Source organism: Zalophus californianus, chromosome 12 (assembly GCF_009762305.2).
Source record: "Zalophus californianus isolate mZalCal1 chromosome 12, mZalCal1.pri.v2, whole genome shotgun sequence".
Lineage (NCBI taxonomy): Eukaryota > Metazoa > Chordata > Mammalia > Carnivora > Otariidae > Zalophus > Zalophus californianus.
The window spans coordinates 38,953,960-38,971,089 of NC_045606.1; the positions used below are offsets into that span (position 1 = coordinate 38,953,960).

At 39.1% G+C, this 17,130-nt stretch overlaps 1 pseudogene; it reads right to left on the reverse strand.

Moving 5' to 3' along the window:
* Nucleotides 1–11,072: 11,072 nt before the first annotated feature.
* LOC113911100 lies at nt 11,073–11,716 on the reverse strand (annotated as a pseudogene).
* Between the last annotated feature and the right edge of the window lie 5,414 nt (nt 11,717–17,130).

Below are 17,130 nucleotides of genomic sequence, written 5' to 3' on the forward strand. Positions count from 1 at the left end.
CCGCCACCCTCCAAAGGGAGGAAAATGTGTGTTGGCAGGGTTTCAGAGCAGGAGAGAGATAGAAGATGATCTATTTTGGAGGTATATACCTACCCTTAAAAACATGCCCTTGGCTTCTTCATTCTTGGTTCACTGTCCAAATTAATAGTTGAACTGGAAACCCAATAATATAAAGGAAATGCAGTAACTTTGAACATCTGAGAGAACAAACTCAAAAGTTAGTTCTCTATTTATAAATAAGAAAATACTCTATGGTTAAGATTTAGTCATAGTTATTTTCACTCAGGAATTTCTCCATTTTTTTTTTTTTTTTTTGCTAGACTAAGGAAGAAAACTACATTTCACTTAAATGAGAGAAAAATACTATTTCATTTACATTGGTGTCCAACCTTTGCTGTACAATGTAATCACATAGGGAGCTTTGAAAAAAAATACTGATGTCTGGGTCCCATGCCCAGAGATTCTGATTTCAGTGATCTGGAATGTGCCTGGCCATTGGGGGTTTATAGCCCTCCAGGTGTCTAATGTACAGCTAAGATTGAGGACCACTGACAGCCTCTCACAGGCTAAACAAGTGTATACCAGACTTCACTGACACTTCACAACAATCCCATGAGATGCCAGCCCTGCAGATGAAGAAATGAGGGCTCAGAGAGGTTAAGTAAGTTATCCCTGACCACACAGCTAGTAAAGGTCTGAAACAAGATTTGAAATTGAATCTGTATGACTTCAAAGACCATGTACTTAACTATTAGTAAGTGAAGAAAAGCTGTCATTATGGGGAAGAACACTTAAATATGGATAAGGACCTGCTTAGCAACTTCAATTTCCCACTCTAGAGCCATTCCATTCCTACATGAAGACATAGCCAAGGCCTAATCTCTAGGACCAGTCTTGTTCTTAAAAGAAATATGAAGAGTTTGCCCAGTGCATATGTCAGACTTGTCCCCTGGATCTGGTAACTAGGCTCTTGCCTAATGGACCAATGTATTGACATGTCCCCTATTTCTAGTAAAGACGAGTATAAAGCATGGACAGTGGGATCAAAGCCTTGGGTTCAAATCTTTTCCTCCTACCATGTATCCTTGTGACTTTGAGCAAGTCAGTTAACCTCCCCAAGTCTCAATTTCTACATTTATAAAATGTAAAAAATAAAACCTATATTGAAGGGCTGTAGAGAGGAATGAACAAGATAACAAATAGTAGGTACTCAATAAAGAGTAAACGTAGTGTAGTTATTATGGATATGAATATAATGATATATCTGGTACCCCTGTTCCAATTAACACTGTTGTTTTACTCTTTCAAAAATAGCTTTAATGTTGCTATTGAAACCCATTCTTTGAGCCTCAGTCCCAAAGATGTACAGCCCAACCCCTATGGAGCCTGAAGCCTGCCCTCCAGAACGTTAGCCTGGTACCCACAGTCAGAACCCACTTCTGCTATGCTCTGTCTTCTGGAGATATTGAGGTATCTCAATGCAAAGACTATGCCCATTCAGATCTCTGCGGATCACCCACCTCAAGGCTGTTCCAGATCGCCATGTGACCCCAAGAAGTATGCTCTCACAGTCTCCAAGTTTCCAATCATCTTCTCTATGGCCCATCTTGCTATATCCATGGCAACCCATCCTATAACTTCTGCCAAATAAAAAACATAATGTTAACACATTTAACTCAAACTCAACACAATTTGGGTTCAAGGGTGAGGTAAACTTTCCCAGTTTCCTAAGAGGGACCCCAGTCTAACCCAAAGCCACAAACATGGTGGGGCCAGAACCCTCATTTATCCCAATCATTGTATAATCAACATAGATAAAGAGACATAATACCCTTGAGAGATTTTCAAGGTCCTCCTTAAAGTGTGTTTCCCTCACTATTTTGGTTCTAAACTATAGCCATGGCCTCAAGACCAAATTACAGCCTTTGGCGGCCGGTTTCAGTCTGGTGGTTACGGCAATGAATTTGGAGTCAGGAATCCTGGAGTCTCAGCCAACTATTCCCTGGGTAACCACAGCAAGTTAGCTGCCCTTGTCTCAGTTTTTCTATCAGTCAAATGGGGTAATTTTTCCTTTCTTCCAGCTACTTCAAAGGCATATGTTATAACAATCAATTAACGCCATGGCCATAGTAAACTCCCAACTTTCCATGCAGTAACAAAGCTATTGTCAGCTTTTTCCTTCAAAGTATAATAATTTTATCTTAGGATACTTTAGGTTTGGAATGTCTGAACATTACAGCTGGAGGTTCATTCAGGGGTATTTTTCTCTACGGTTACTAAGCCACATATCCAAATGCCTTAGAGCTGGCTGATGGAGGCAGCAGCATCTTCCAAAATATTAAACCAAAAAGCCTGGATTCAGCTCAAGAGAATAGCATTGCTAAATCACCCTGGTGGCTTTCTTTAAAAGTGTCCAGGCTTCCCCATAATATAAGAATCTGATACCATTTGTTTTGTTTTGTTTTTATCTTTTTTTAAATCTGATACCATTTGAAAAATATTCTAAAGAATATTAGTTTGACATTCACAGGCAAACAAAGCCTAGTGAAGTTTCCATCTCTGCTTCCAGTCCTAGTGTAACACCAATATATTTATTTATTTCCCATTTTTCTATTACTTTTGGTCCTAAAGGAATCTTTTTCCCACACTTGATTTTTTAACATTGAGAAATTCTACTAGCTCCGTGCACACAATCATGAACAGAGTTATAGAAGTAATCTACCTACAAATACAACTTTTAGAATAGCTTTGAGAAAGACATTATTTTAAACTTGAGTTTTGATAGTTGACAAAAGTGATAGCCATTGGAAAAAGAAAAAAGTTATACAGCTAGCAGATATATTATTCTTAAGAGAACTTAGATAAATTATTACTTATATTACTGATTTTTCTTCTTAATATTGTTTCATATGCATGGCACTTTTGAATAAGAATGTAAACTTTTGACAGTTTAGCAGAATATTAAAGTGTTACCACCTAATGTAGGTTAGGAATATATTCTGTTCTGTTTTCTAGAATGGCTAGCTGATAACTGAAATAGAAAGAAAAAAAACCTCATAATACTCATCTCCCTTGTTATAAATAAATAAAACTTACAGTACTATTTTAGTCAATTATAGTCCACAACTTTAAATAATGTTTTTCATTATTAATGCTTAAATATATATGTCCTAAAAGGACTCAAAACAGTTCTGTATTGCATATACATTAGATATGGGAAATTAAATCACTTTGAACCCATATGGTATAGTGGAAAGATTAGTCATCAATTAGAAATTCAGTTTCCCAGGTCCTGGTTAAGGTCTGTTATGACTTCAGGGGCATCTAGGTGGCTCAGTTGGTTAAGCATCTGCCTTCAGCTCGGGTCATGATCTCAGGGTCTGGGGAGCCCCCACATCTGGCTCCCTGCTCAGTGGGGAATCTGCTTCTCCCTCTGCCTCTGCCCCCTCTCCCACACTTGTGCTCATTCACTCTCTCTTTCTCTCAAATAAAAAAATACAATATTTTTTAAAAAGTCTATATGACTTCAAAGTCTCATCTTGGTTCTGTCACTAACTCTCTTTGTGACATTGGGTGAATCCCTTCACATTTTCGGGATCTAATTCCCTGACATTTATGGCTTGAATTGTGTACTCCCCAACCCCATAAAAATAAAGATATATTGAAATCCTAACCCTCACTACCTAATATAACATGATTTGGAAACAGGGCCCTTGCCCTATTTAGTGTTAAGTTGAGATCATACTGGAGTAGGATGAGCATCTGACCCAACATGACTAGTGTCCTTATAAGAAGACAGTCATTGAAGACAAACACACATGGAGAACACCATGTGACAATAAAGGCAGAAATTGGACTTAAAGAGTCGCAAGCCAAGAAATGCCAATGATTGCCAGCAAACAACTAAAAGCTGGGAATAGGCAAGGAAGGATAACCCTACAGATTTCAAAGGGAGCATGGCCCTGTCCACACCTTGATTTGAGGCTTCTAGACACTAGAACTATGAGACAATAAATTTCTGTTGTCTTGAACTATCTAATTTGTGATACTTTGTTTTGGCAGCCCTAGGAAATTCAAACACAATCTTTTAAATTGAGAGGGCTAGACTCTGTAAGCCTCCTCCATAAATATATTTTTATTATTGAGTTCAGGGGTCAACAAACTTTTTCTGTAAAGGGACAAATAATAAATATTTTAAGTCTTGCAGGTCATGTGGTTTCTGTCACAAATACTCAACTCTGCTGATCAAAAATATCATAGATAATAAATAAATAAACAAGTGTGGCTGTGTTCCAATAAAACTTTACACACTGGACACTAAAGTTTGAATTTCATTTAATTTCCTGTTACATAACACTGTTCTCTAAAAGAAAATTTTCCCCACCATATAGAAATATAACAACCATTCTTAGCTCCCAGGCCACACAAAAACAAGCAGGGGATTAGATTTGGTCTGCAGGCTACAGTTTGCTAAACCCTGTTTCAAGTTGTTACCATAAGTTTGGCCAACTTGGCAGAAAGCATAATAGAAAAAGATATGCAGCCTTTTATCCAAGACAGATGAGCTGTGCAACATGACTTCATGTGGATGCTGATAATTATGTTCATCAAACTATATTTCTCTATAATAAAACTATTTTTATAAAACTATCACATTTTAAAATGCATAATATATTTTTCAAGTTTTTATTTAAACACCAGTTAACATGCAGTGTAATATTAGCTTCAGGTGTAGAATTTAGTGATTCATCACTTACAATATCCAGTGCTCATCACAACACTGCCCTCCTTAATACCCATCACCCATTTAGCTCATCTCCCCACTTCTCCCCCCTCCAGCAACCCTGTTCTCTGTAGTCAAGAGTTTGTTTCCTCGTTTGTCTCTCTCTATTTTCGTCGATGTTCATCTTTTTTTGTTTCTTAAATTTCACATATGAGGGAAATCGTATCATATTTGTCTTTCTCTGACTTATTTCACTTAGCATAATATTCTCTAGCTCCATTCATGTCATGGCAAACGGCAAGATTTCATTCTTTCATATGGCTGAGTAATATTCCATTGTGTGTGTGTGTGTATATATATATATATCACATATTCTTTATCCATTCGTCAGTCAATAAACATTAGGCTCTTTCCATAATTTGGCTACATAATAGTTTTTCTAAAAACTACATTCCATTACTTTATCTCTTTAGTGATAAAAGTTAGTTTAATAGAACAAATATTAATAATAACAAATATGACCATTTATTGAGCAATTACAGAGTGCCAACCACTCTGCTAAATGCTGTATACAGTTATCTCATTAACTGTAAAATAACCCCATGAGTTACACATCCTTTATCCCCTTTACAGATGTGGCTTAGAAAGATTAAGTAATATGCCTGAGGCCACACAGTTAATACATAACTGAGACAGGTATAAATCAGGTGATTCCGACTACAAGATTTGTAATTTAAACTGCTTTATATACTGTTGTTAGTTTCTTGTTAAGATTAATTTTAATGTTCAAATTCCAAACATATATTGTAACTTACTATAATAATTATAATTTCTCATAACAAACCCCACAATTTTATTAATAAATAAATAATAACCATTAATAATCAAATCTACATGAGGATTAAGGAGTGTACCGTGATGAGCACCAGGCATTGTATGGAAGTGTTGAATCACTATATTGTACACCTGAAACTAATATTATATTGTATGTTAGCGAACTGGAATTTAAATAAAAACTTTAAAAAAAATCTACAAATCATGATTAACAACAAAGAAAGGAAGAAGTGTACCTCATTCTAGTCATTAAATTAGATCAAATATAACATTTTATATCTTTGCCTCAAATACTGGAATTACATGAGCAAATGGCCCAGCCTTGGTTTCAAACTACTTGTTTCTGGGGAAAACAGAGGACACATGTAAAACTAGATACTATTTTGTAATATACTCTTTTCTTAACACCCAATGAAAGAACAGTTAGGAGAAAAAAAAAAAACAACCAACTTGTTGATACCGTATGTGATTAAGTTCCTCATTCAAGTGCACTGACAGATGGCAGAAAAGAGAAGAAAGGATAGAGATGCCAGGGAGATGGAGGATGGTGTAATCAAATACAAAACCATCTGGATCCTCTCCCTCTGTGACCTAGTGTTTGTGTTTAAGTTAAACCTTTTGTATCATCACCTGACAGATCACAGACCAAATTTCTAACCTGAAACATTCTTTCAGCAAGCACAGAGCAGCAAAGTATTCTTTGAGGAAATTATACACTTCATCTATATAAAGGTTAAGTCAATGAAATTATTAAAATGGTAGAACAGGATTTGAAGGCTTAACCTCCAAGGATGCCATCATGCCTGGCACACAGAGAACATACAATATGCCCTATGTAAAATGTGCACAGAGTGCAAACACAGCAATCTGCTTTGTGTTACTTTCTAATAAACGTCAATGAGAAAAGTGTTTATAACTTGAAATTTGGGGGAGGGGGAGCGGATCTAGTAGCTTGCCACATGAAAATACATTCTCCTTGTCGATTCCAGGAAAATGCCAAATCAGTACAACTGATCCAAGACTCTTGGTCTTCACTTCTGCATTGATTAAGCTGCATGTGCTATGTTTTTGGCAATATTCACAGCTATTTGGTAGTTGTGCAAATTAAGACACATGGAATAAACAACTTGCTTCAAAACAGGTTAGAATTAAAGTCAGCAATAAGATTCAAATCCAGCTTTAGTGTCTTCTACTTACCTTCTCTGGGATAGCAAGATTGTGGAGCTGTTTTGGCTCCATTGTTTCAATGAAGGCTATATAGAATCATTTCTCACTTCCAAAGCTACAATAGAATTATAGAACTTTCACTGCATCTTATTGGAAACCAGCTTTTGCCCATTTAATATGGTTCAACTGACTATTTACTTACTTAAAGATTTTATTTATTTAGGGGCGCCTGGGTGGCTCAGTTGTTAAGCGTCTGCCTTCAGCTTGGGTCATGATCCCAGGATCCTGGGATCGAGCCCCGCATCGGGCTCCCCTGCTCCGCGGGAAGCCTGCTTCTCCCTCTCCCCCTCCCCCTGCCTGTGTTCCCTCTCTCACTGTCTCTCTCTCTGTCAAAAAATAAATTTAAAAATCTTTAAAAAAAAAGGTTTTATTTATTTATTTGAGAGAGAGCACAAGCAGGGGGAGGGAGAGGTAGAAGGAGAGGGACTCCCCACTGAGTAGCCAGCCGGAAATGGGCTCAACGCGGGGCTCAATCCTAGACTCTGGGATCATGACCTGAGCCGAAGACAGATGCTTACCTGACAGAGCCACCCAGGAGCCCCTCAACTGACATTTATTAAGGACTTTACTAGATCTAGAATTGAAAAGGCTGAATAAAGACAGACCTTACCCATGAGGACTTGAGATTCTAATGACGGGGGAGGAAAAGCCCTCAACCCAGTTAATTTCAATTAAGTGAAGCTAAAGGATAAGATAACGGTATTGAGTGCCAGGGGAAGCTGGAGGAGGGGCACTGAGCACAACCCGGAAGTCTAAAAAAGGCTTCCAGGAGGGGATGATGCCTAAAAGGAGTCCCGAAGGGGCAAGAGGATTTAGCCAATTAAAGAGAGGAGGAAAGAGCATCCCTACCTGGGGAAACTGCAGGAGCGGAGTCACACCAAAGAAAGCCGGAAGAGTGTGCTCTGAGGAGAGGGACCAGAACTACTAGCCTAAAAACTCCAATTCATGGCCTTCCTAAACACAAAAAATTAAATGTCTGGACAATGTTATTTAAAAGCTTTAAATTCATAGGGTAAACTATAAATGGGAAATCTATCACTATTATATGATGCCCATATCAGGATGAAGAATTTGGTCCTAGAACTTCTATAAAAATTGATTTATTTTTAGAAAACCAAAATGCTCCGTTGTCTCCTGGTTGGTGACATGGCTCGTGCCTGCTCTCAGGTCAGTGTCCTCTTTGGGTGAAAGCTTGCTGTAATATCAGGAAAGACAAATAGAAACTCAATGGCTTCAAGTTTAAGTCCCTGAAAATTGTTGAGGATTTTTGCATCTATGTTCATAAGAGATATTGGCCTGTTGTTCTCTTTTTTTGTAGTATCTTTATCTGGTTTTGGTCTCAGGGTAATGCTGGCTTCATAGAATGAATTTGGAAGTTTTCCTTCCTTTTCTATTTTTTGGAATAGTTTGAGAAGAATAGATATTCACTCTTCTTTAAATGTTTGCTAGAATTCACCTGTGAAGCCGTCTGGTTCTGGACTTTTGTTGGGAGTTTTTCTGATTACTAATTCAGTTTCATTGCCAGTAATTGGTGTGTTCAAATTTTCTCTTTCTTCCTGATTCAGTTTGGAAAGGTTTCAATTTGAAATTCAGTTTCCAGGAATTTACCCATTTTTTCTAACTTGTCCAATTTTTGGCATATAATTTTTCATAATATTCTGTTATAATCCTTTATATATCTGTGGTGTTGGTTGTTATTTCTCTTCTTTCATTTCTGACTTTGTTTATTTGTGTCCTCTCTCTCTCTCTCTTGTTCTGTTTTATTTAAGTCTGGCTAAAGGTTAATTTTGTTGATCTTTTCAAAGAATTAGCTCCTGGTTTCACTGATCTTTTCTATTGTGTTTTTTTGGTTTCTATTTCATTTATTTCTGCTCTAATCTCTGATTTCCTGCCTTCTACTGGTTTTGGGTTTTGATTTTCTTTTTTTAGCTTCTTTAGGTGTAAGATTAGATTGTTTATTTGAGATTTTTCTTGCTTCTTGAGGTAGGCCTGTAAACTTCCCTCTTAGAACAGCTTTTGCTGTATCCCAAAAATTCTGGACTATTGTGCTTTCATTTTCAATGGTCTCTATGTATTTTTGATTTCCTCTTTAATTTTTTGGTTGACCATTCATTGTTTAGAATAATGTTCTTCAACTTCCATATATTTGTGTTCTCTCCAAATTTTTTCTTGTGGTTGATTTCTAATTTCATAGCATTGTGATCAGAAAAGATGCATGGTATAACCAATCTTTTTCAATTTGTTTTGTGGCCTAATATTTGATCTATTTTGGAGAATGTCCCATAAACATTTGAAAAGATTATGTATTCTGTTGTTTTAGGATGAAATGTTCTAAATATATCTGTTAGATCTATCTGGTCCACTGTGTCATTCAAAGCCACTGTTTCCTTGTTGATTATCTGTTTGGATGATATATCCATTGATGTAAATAGGGTATTAGAGTCTCCTACTATTATTGTGTTACTGTGGATTAGTTCCTTTATGTTTGTTATTAACAGTTTTATGTATTTGGGTGCTCCCATGTTGAGTGCATAAACATTTACAATTGTTAGAACTTCTTGTTGGATAGTTCCCTTTATGATTATATAGTTTCCTTCTTTGTCTCTTATTACAGTCTTTGTTTTAAAGTCTATTTTGTATGATGTAAGTATTGCTGCCCCAGGTTTCTTTTCACTTCCACTTGCATGACAAATGCTTTTCCATCCCTTCACCTTCAATCTGCATGTGTCTTTAGGTTGGAAATGAGTCTCTTGTAGGCAGCATATAGATAGGTTTTGCTTTTTTAATCCATTTCATCACCCTATGTCTTTTGATTGAGCACTTAGTCCATTATATTCAAAGTAATTATTGATAGATATGTATTTATTGTCATTTTGTTACTTGTTATATGATTGTTTTTGTAGTTCTTCTCTTGCTCTCTTCTCTCACAGTTTCCTGGCTTTCTTTAGAGATATGCTTGGATTCCTTTCTCTTTATTTTTTGCATTTCTTTTCCACTTTTTGATTTGTGGTTACCATTAATTTTTTACATAACATCTTATGGATATAGCAGTCTATATTAAGTTGATGGTCACTTAAGTTTGAACTCCTCAAACTCAACACCCAAAAAACAAATAAGTCAAAAAATGGGCAGAAGACATGAAAAGACACTTCTCTGAAGAAGACATACAAATGGCTAACAGACACATGAAAAAATGTTCATCATCATTGGCCACCAGGGAAATTCAAATCAAAACCACATTGAAATACCACCTTACACCAGTTAGGATGGCAAAAATGGACAGGGAAAGAAACAACAAATGTTGGAGAGGTTGTGGAGAAAGGGGAACCCTCTTATAATGTTGTTGGGAATGCAAGTTGGTACAGCCACTTTGGAAACCAGTGTGGAGGTTCCTCAAAAAATTAAAAAGAGAGCTACCCTATGACGCAGCAATTGCACTCCTGAGTATTTACCCCAAAGATACAGATGTAGTGAAAAGAAGGGCCATATGCACCCCAATGTTCATAGCAGCAATGTCTGCAATAGCCAAACTGTGGAAAGAGCCGAGATGCCCTTCAACCGATGAATGGATAAAGAAGATGTGGTCCATATATACAATGGAATATTACTCAGCCATCAGAAGGGATGAATACCCAACTTTTACATCAACATGGATGGGACTGGAGGAGATGATGCTAAGTGAAATAAGTCAAGCAGAGAAAGTCAATTATCATATGGTTTCACTTATTTGTGGAACATAAGGAATAGCATGGAGGACATTAGGAGAAGGAAGGGAAAAATGAAGGGGGGGAAATCGGAGGGAGAGATGAGCCATGAGAAACTATGGACTCTGAGAAACAAACGGGGTTGGGGGGATGGGTTAGCCCAGTGATGGGTATTGAGGAGGGTAGGTACTGCATGGAGCACTGGGTGTTATACGAAAACAATGGATTGTGGATCACCACATCAAAAACTAATGATGTACTGTATGGTGACTAACATAATAAAATTAAAAAAAAAGTTTGAACCCATTCTAAAGGCACTTAATTTTTACTTCTTTGCCCCCTGCACATTTTAAATATATGGTTGTACTTATATCCCTTTATTTTGTGAACGCCTTGACTGATTTTTATAGATATACTTCATTTTACTGCTTTTGTGCTTCCTACCTTTCTTACTCCTGTTTATGGCCTTTCCTTTCCACTTAGAGTTCCTTTTAACATTTCTCATAAAGTTGGTTTAGTGGTGATGAATTCCTTTAACTTTGAGAAATTCTTTTTTTTTTTTTAATTTTTTTCTGGCTACAAATTTATTCAACACAAAACATCTCCAACTTTACTGAGGTGGGCTGACCATGTCCACAACCAAATCTGCCTCTAAACTGGAACTCAGTTGCTGACCCAGCCTGGCCTCAGCTTTCTTGTCGGCACCAGGGGGCACAGCGCTTCGTCTGTAGGTGTCTCTGTCAGCTTCCCCTCGTGTGAGTCTTGCAGGTTGCTCTCCCTCCAGACCTTTGGGCCGTGGTCGGCCTGTCTCAGGGCGGCTGCAGCGCAGAGTAGCAGGCACAATCTTGGGGGGCAGATGGAGGTAATCACGGAGATATTGGATGCCCTCGTTGGTAAGGTACCAGTAGAAATGTCTCCAGGCAAACTGTTCCTTTACATAGCCTCGTGATTTGAGAGACTCAGCAACCTTCAAGGCAGCAAGCAGCTCTGGCTGTTCTGACCTCTCCTTGGAATCTGCCTTGGACATTTAGTGGAAAATCCCTCCATCTGCACCCCACTCGAGCAGCCCCCAGGCTACCTGCATGGCCTTCATGATGTGAAGGTTGGGCACATTCTTGTCATCCAGCTCGGGGTGTTTGGGCATGTGGACATCCTTCTTGGCCACCATCACTCCCTCCTTGAAAAGGAGTTCATAAATGGCAATTCGGTTCTTCTTGGGCATCAACATCTCAGCGGCTGCTACGTCCGGGGCCGGGGCTGGAAAGCAACTTTGAGAAACTTTTTATGTCGCCTATTCTGAATGACAGATTTGCTAGATAGAGTACTCTTGGCTGCAGGTTTATTTTCTTCCAGCACTTTGTTTTTTTTTTTTTTTTTAAAGATTTTATTTATTTATTAGAGAGAGAGAATGAGAGATAGAGAGCACAAGAGGGAAGAGGGCCAGAGGGAGAAGCAGACTCCCCGCCGAGCAGGGAGCCCGATGTGGGACTCGATCCCGGGACTCCAGGATCATGACCTGAGCCGAAGGCAGTCGCTTAACCAACTGAGCCACCCAGGCGCCCTCTTCCAGCACTTTGAATAGATCATGCCACTCCCTTCTGGCCTGCCAAGTTTCTATGAAAAATCAGCTGATAGCCTTATGGGGTTTCCTTTGTATGTAACTGTTTTCTTTTGCTACTTTTAAACTTCTCTATCACTACTTCTTGCCATTTTAATTACTGTGTGTCTTGGTGTGGACCTCCTTGGGTTAATTTCACTGGGGGTTCTCTGTGCCTCCTGGGTCTGGATCTCTGTTTCCATCCCCAGATTAGGAAAGTTTTCAGCTATTATTTCTTCAAATAAAATTTTTGCCCCCTTTTATCACTCTTCTCCTTCTGGGATCCCTATAATGCAAATGTTGTTATACTTGAAGATTTTGCTGAATTCCCTTAATCTATTTTCATTTTTTATTATTCTTTTTCTTTCTCCTATTCAGCTTGTTTGCTTTCCATTATTCTATCTTCCTAGGTTGCTTTATCCATCCTTCTGCATCCTCTACTTTACTATTTATTCCATTGGGTGTATTTTTTATTTCAGTTATTGAGTTCTTCATCTCTGACTGGTTCTTTTTTTATGTTTTCTATCTCTTTGCTGAGGGTCTCACTGAGATCTTTCACTCTTTTCTCAAGTCCAGTGAGTATATTTATGACCATTACTTTAAATTCTCTATCAGGCATATTACTTATATCCATTTCATTGAACTCTTTTGTGATTTTGTCCTGACATATCCCTCTGTCCCCTCATTTTATCTAACTTTCTGGGTCTGTCTCTATGTGTTAGGTAAGTTAGCTATGTCTCCTGCTCTTGAAAGTACTGGCTTCATGAAATAGAAGTCCTGTAGTGCCCTGCAGTGCAATGTCCCCTGTTCACCAGAGTCCTGCACTTCACGGTGTCTCCTGTGTGTGTTGCATGTGCCCCACTGCTGTGGCTGAGCTGTGTTTGCCTTCAATTCAGTCCCATCTTCAATGGCTCTCTTTGCCTGTTGTGAGCAGAGTTTGATCCCTGTGTTAATGGGCCAGTATGGAGCTGCCTTGGACTTGAGTTGGGTCAGACCAGGCATTTGACAGAACTACAGTTACACTGAACTGCAGGGAGCTCTCCCTGTGTTGTCCCCTGAGAAGCTTTTGTAAGTGGGCAGGGCCTGGAGTCAGACCAGACATCTGCCCCAGCCCACTGTTAGGGCTGCAGTCAAAATGGAGTGTGTGGTTATCCTCTCCTCTCCCAGGACAGGAGTCACTTTGGATTGGTGCTGGCCCCCACTGTGACTACTTGTACATGGCCAGGCTTGTGGAAACACTTTGGATTGGCTTCTGCCAAGGGTGTGTTGGAGGGGGTGGGTCCACAGGAGAACACATAGTTGTGATGCCCTGTGTTAGCAAGGTTTGAGCCCACCTGCTATGGGAGGGGACCTATAGCCACTTTGGAGAATATTTTCTGAGGTTGGGTTGGAGGGCATGGGTCCATAAAACAGTACAGGGGCAGGGTATGCTGTTAGCAGCTAGGTAGAGAGTTTTGGCACTGTGCTGGTACCCAGAGGTGTTCATGTATCTAGTCTGGGTGGTGGGGGAGGAAAATGGTACCCTCCAGCTCCTTTGTTTTTGGACAAGTCTCCCAATATCCCTGCCCCTCCAACACAGAGTCTGAGATTAGTAAACAAATCTTCCTCCCATATATCCCAAGTGCTTTTCAAACTGATGCTTCTATGCTGTATCTCAGCAGGGCTCTTTGTTATGCTGTCTCTTTAAGGGCAGGATTCAGTTTCCTATCACCTTCAGGTTCTCCTAGAGCCAAGCCTGCTGATTTTTAAAGTTCTAGGAGTTAAGCCCCACTGATTGTAAGAACTCGTGATGTTAAGCCCCTCTGTTTTTTAATCCTCCAATCATTATGGGGATTCATCTTCCCAGTACAGGTCCTCCTGCCATGGGGTACCTGGTGTGGCATCTGCTCATCTTCCTTCTCTGTACCTGCAGTGTCCCTCCCTCCTTTGGATATTCTCACAGGTCAGATTGGTTCCCAACCACATCTCCACTTTCTACTCTTATTGATATGGCTTCTTCTCTAATTTAGCTGTAGAGATTATCTGCTAGCTTTCAGGTAATTTTCTGGGTTATTTACACTAATGTGGGTGTTATCTAGGTGTATCTGTGGGACAGGTGAGCTTAGGATCCTCCTACTCTGTCATCTTCCCCAGAAGTCCTAGAAGCCATATTTTTGTATGAAAGACATGATTTTCTACTGAATTCCAGTAACTGGAACAATTCTTCAAGTGTCATTCTTCAAGTGTGCACCTTCTACATGGCTACAGAAGGTGGCATGATCTCTTACAACCCAACAGTACTGCAGTATGCTAATCATAATCCTATTTCCAGACCTTCCTCCAGGCTTTTCTCTCTGCCTGGAATGCTCTAGCTCCCCTTTTACTCCCACACTCTTTGAGGAAAGCATAACTAGTGCCCCACAATATACAGCTCTCCACTCCTCCCTCAGCATCCCAGCTTACTGCAGTTAGATAGGGCTGTGAACTCATTCAGGTCAATTGTCTGTTAACAGCAGAGAAAAGTATTTGCATAACCTTCTCCCTCACTCTTTCATTTTGGTGGAGAACACAACAACCATGTGTGGAAATGGAGGTCCATGTGATGGACCTGAGTCACCAAAAGAGTATAGTTGTCCCAGAGAAAAGACTTTCATAAGCAAGAAATAAACTTTTAAGTGTTAAGACATTATGATTTGGGGGCTACTTGTTACTACAGCTTAAGCCTGGCCCATACTGAATAATATACACCACTTATACCCCAACCCCACCCTCAACTTACTCCCTACATCCTTGACCTCTACCTCACCACCTACCTGTGAGAGGTTTCTTGTCAATCTTCAGATCATGACTCATCTGTTCCTCAGAGAAGTCTAATGACCATAATTTCTTAAGGTCTCACCCTTGCTATCCTCTATTATTGAGCCCTGTTTTTTTATTTAAAATTATTCCCCACATAATTTATACTTACAGATTTATAAATATGTATACTTATTTTTTCTTTTCTCTACCACTAGACTGTTACAAGGAATCTATAACATCATCTAGGTTTTACTTATTAAAAAAATAGATAAACTAGAACTTAGAACATCACGAGGTCTTAAAACAGTGTATTTTTTTTAATAAATGAATATCACTCCATCAAAAGAACTATATATAAGTAGAAGGCAGTTTGTTGTTCCATAATATGGACAATGGCATTAGAAGACAACCGACAGAATGGGAGAAGATATTTGCAAATGACATATCAGATAAAGAGCTAGTATCCAAAATCTATAAAGAACTTATCAAACTCAACACCCAAAGAACAAATAGCCCAATCAAGAAATGGGCAGAAGACATGAACAGACATTTCTGCAAAGAAGACATCCAAATGGCCAACAGACACATGAAAAAGTGCTCAACATCACTCGGCATCGGGGAAATCCAAATCAAAACCTCAATGAGATACCACCTCACACCAGTCAGAATGGCTAAAATTAACAAGTCAGGAAATGACAGATGTTGGCAAGGATGTGGAGAAAGGGGAACCCTCCTACACTGTTGGTGGGAATGTAAGCTGCTGCAGCCACTCTGGAAAACAGTAAGGAGGTTCCTCAAAAAGTTGAAAGTAGAGCCACCCTATGACCCAGTAATTGCACTATTGGGTATTTACCCCAAAGATACAAATGTAGGGATCCAAAGGGGTACATGCACCCCAATGTTTATAGCAGCAATGTCCACAATAGCCAAACTATGGAAAGAGCCAAGATGTCCATCGACAGATGAGTGGATAAAGAAGATGTGGTATACACACACACACACACACACACACACACACACACACACACACACTGGAATATTATGCAGCCATCAAAAAAACCCAAAATCTTGCCATTTGCAATGACGTGGATGGAACTATAGGGTATTATGCTAAGCGAAATAAGTCAATCAGAGAAAGACAAGTATCATATGATCTCACTGATATGAGGAATTCTTAATCTCAGGAAACAAATTGAGGGTTCCTGGAGTGGTGGGGGGTGAGAGGGATGGAGTGACTGGGTGATAGACATTGGGGAGGATATGTGCTATGGTGAGTGCTGTGAATTGTGTAAGGCTGTTGAATCACAGACCTATACCTCTGAAACAAATAATATATTATATGTTAAAAAAAAAAGAAGATAGTAGGAAGGGAAAAATGAAGGGGGGGAATTGGAGGGAGAGACGAACCATGAGAGACTATGGACTCTGAGAAACAAACTGAGGGTTTTAGAGGGGGTGGGTGGGGGGGATGGGCTAGCTGGATGATGGGAATTAAGGAGGGCACATATTGAATGGAGCACTGGGTGTTTTATGCAAACAATGAATCATGGAACACTACATCAAAAACTAATGATGTAATGTATGGTGATTAACATAACATTAATAAAATAAAAAAGAAAATAAATATGTTTTCACAAAAATATAATATAATAAAATAAAATTTTAAAAAACACACTGGATTAAAAAAAAAGACAAAATTCCACTGGACTAGGTGCTAGGCTTAGAAGTTTGTATAGAGACTTTACTACAAAAGTTTTGTACACAGAAGAAACCCAAGGGCATAAAAAATTCACATCCAAGAGAAAAATCACCAGGGTCTTCGGCAAGTCCTAAAAACCAGAATCGCTGTTATTCTCTCATTCTGGTAATCCTGTCCACAAGCCCTAGTGTCTTTCACAGTAGGAAGAAGGAGTGGGGACAGGGTCATTTGGAAGGCTCTGAATCTGATAGGAGCTAGGACTAGACAATACCTTATCTAAGCAAAAATAGCAAATATAAATACCTAAGACCTATACCAGACATTTACCATTTTGTATTTATCCAGCACCCAACTGTATCCACACATACCCACCTTCCTAATAGCATCTCCCCTTGGGGATAATTCAAGTGGTGTGTAGTCTTAGTGGGAGGGCACCAAGTACCACCTCTCACTACCATTTCCCATTTCTGAAGAGGGAGCCTGTTTATTCCTTTATTCCTTCCTTCCTTCACTAGCTCCCCAGTACACCCTGGGACCAGGCAATCAAACACCACTCTTAGGGCTGTAA